A 2,949-nucleotide genomic window follows, 5' to 3' on the forward strand; every position below is an offset into this window, starting at 1 on the left:
TAAAAGTGGCTCTGGTGAGATCCGGTGGGAGGAGCACAGGTGTAAGGTCAGGTACACACCTGCTCCACATTTCCTAAACAAGCTACTGGCAGAGGGAAAACGTGCCGAACACCCAAGACCTTGGGCAGCTTGTTAAAGCAAACTACACTCGGCTGCCGGCTCTCCTAACAGTGTTAAAACATCACACTGATTCCACATTAGTAAAGAGCAACTGGACTGCAGACAAAGCCATAACCTTGATGAAAAAAAAAAGAGAAAAGACTGCATCCATAGGCTTTTACCTGTCTATTGTTCCTGGGAAAGAGGAAAATTACCTTGTAAAGTTTTAAACTTGAACAAAACTGTATGGGATACAGTGAAACAAGAGTAGGCTGAAAATAACCTTGCAAACTCTGAGCCTCTCAAACCTCTTGTCATCATGTCAGCATACTGACACCGGTAAAATAAGAACAGAGATACACGCTGTCGCAAAGTTTCAGTCCTCAAATAAAATCCTGCCCGACTCACCTGGAGCCTGTCTGGATGCGGATAGGTGCCTGGATTTGAGCGCGGGTGGCTACCTGTGGGCTGACCGGAGCAAGGGGCAAGTGGCGAGGGCTGAGTGCTGCGGTTGCCGTTCTTTCCCTCAGCATATCAGAGCTGACTGCGCCCCCACCCCCGGGTGGCCTGGATCCATCGGATGAGGGGGAGTGGCGGCGATAATCACACTTAACGTGAGGGTACCGGCAGCTGCACGTAAGCATTTCCGCAGACAGATACCCCTGGAAGGCAAAGAAAGCAGCAGCCACAAACCCTAAGGTACTTACCCCAGCGGACTTTTCTCAGGCTCCCGATTGGATCTACAATAAAGTAACACCCTTAAGCTGCAAGGTCCCATCAAATGTGGGCCTCGGATATACTTTAGCCTCGAACGCTGAAACTGAAGGCTGGAAAATCGACCACCTCTCTTTGATTAGAACACCAGTGTTCCTCCCCCCACCGATGCTGCGAGGGGGGGACTAGTCTATCTAGAGTCCTTCTTTCCTTCCCCCAGAAGCAGAGAACCATCACCTCAGATCCCCACAGACAGGGGCCAGGTACTTTCTATCATTGTAACAAAGGAAGGGAAAAAAGAAGATAGCAATCTGAGAACTTTTTAGCTAACCTTAACTAAAGCTACCTGCTTGTTGTACGGACTTTGCTACACAATTACGCTATCTATATATAAATACACACAGAAGTATATTATAAACTGTAACAAGGGATTTAATATAAACCTATAGAATTGGTATCTCTTACTTAATCAAAACACACTTTCTAACTATAAGCAATAAGTATCTGTTTATCACACAGATTTGTAGCATATAAATCTACCCCTGTTATTAGGAAGAACCACACCACAAGTTGATTAAGGGGAATTGAAATAGGCTTATATAACTGGCCTCCACTACTTAACAAAGTACAGGAGGAGAAAGGGAAAGAAAGGGAAGGGAAGAGGGAAAAAAAAAAAAAAAAAAAAAAAAGGGGGGCAATAATTTGTAAAAAGAAGTGTTCAATTAAGTGTTTTTTGGGTCAATTTATTGACCTCAGCCAGTAACTAAAAAGAATAATACTAGTTAGAAACAGGCTCTCGAGCTAAAATACCTAGCTTAGGCTAAGATAATGAATGAAGTGTCAGAATTAATCACAAATGGGAACCCTAGCTAATTATAAGAAAAGTTATCTGTTTAATATATGATTCTCTGTACACAAAAGTGTTTTTGCCTTTTAAATACATATAGAGATATATTATAATTTGCATTAAGGGAATTGACATAAACCTATACAATTGGTACCCCCTATTTAAACATTATACTTTAGCTAACTACAAATACTGTCTGTTTATCATATGAAACTGTGCATATACATCTGTTTTCGTTATTTGATCTCATATAGAAACATGTCATAAACCGTATTAATTGAACTGTTATAGGTTGATATAAATGATATCTACTGTGTAATTAATTACAGGAGGAAGGGAGAAGGAAAGGGGAAGGAGAGAAAAACTTTAAGGGATAAGAGAATCGCAAAAATAACTATTTAATTAAGAGCTTCTTGGATTACTTCACAAAAATTCTTAGCCAGATAAATAAACTTAATACTCCCTTCAGAAAAGTTACATTTAACTGGCTTTGATTAGTGATAAAAAGGTACAATATCAACTAAAAAAGAGACCTTGGAGCTAAGACACCTGATTCGCTAAAAGAAAAAGAAAGGCTAACACAATAATTGGTTTCTAGAATCGATTAAGTAAAGGGGGAAGAAGAGACGGAATAAGGGAAAATAAAGGGAAAAGATTGTAGTTAAGGTATAAGGAAGAAAGTAATACAAGGAGTATTTAAACTTTTCACGAGTACACACTCACATAACTTTAATCATTTTTGATACACACCCCTCCCCCCCACAACACACACCCCATTTTCCTTTTTTTTTTTTTTTACACCTTAGGCACGGTTATTAGCACATGGACAAATTTTTTTCCACTAACACAAAGACTCCCCCCACCAATATGGCTGGGAGGCAAAGAGAAAAAAAGAATAAAACCACAGTAGAGACCACAGTAGACACCCACTCCACTAGTCCGAATCCCCCACAAACAACTGAACCAATAAACCTACAAGCACTAGTCACTAGTATCTCAGAGGCCCTGACTCCAAAATTTGACCTCCTAAGAGACGAAATTAAACAGGATATAAACACACTTACAGCAGAAATTCGTCAGTTCTCAAATAGATTAACAGAAGCAGAACAAAGAATCTCAGATCTAGAAGACAACACAACAAGTCATAGAACTAAGATAGACATAATGAACTCCAAACTCATAAAAGTACAGACAAAGTTAGAAGACTTAGAGAATCGCGCTAGACGCAATAACTTCAGAGTAATAGGGGTGCCCGAACAGAAGCAATATGAAGACCTTGACAAATTGTT

This window comes from Bombina bombina, unplaced genomic scaffold (genome assembly GCF_027579735.1).
Source record: "Bombina bombina isolate aBomBom1 unplaced genomic scaffold, aBomBom1.pri scaffold_831, whole genome shotgun sequence".
Classification (NCBI taxonomy): Eukaryota; Metazoa; Chordata; class Amphibia; order Anura; family Bombinatoridae; genus Bombina; species Bombina bombina.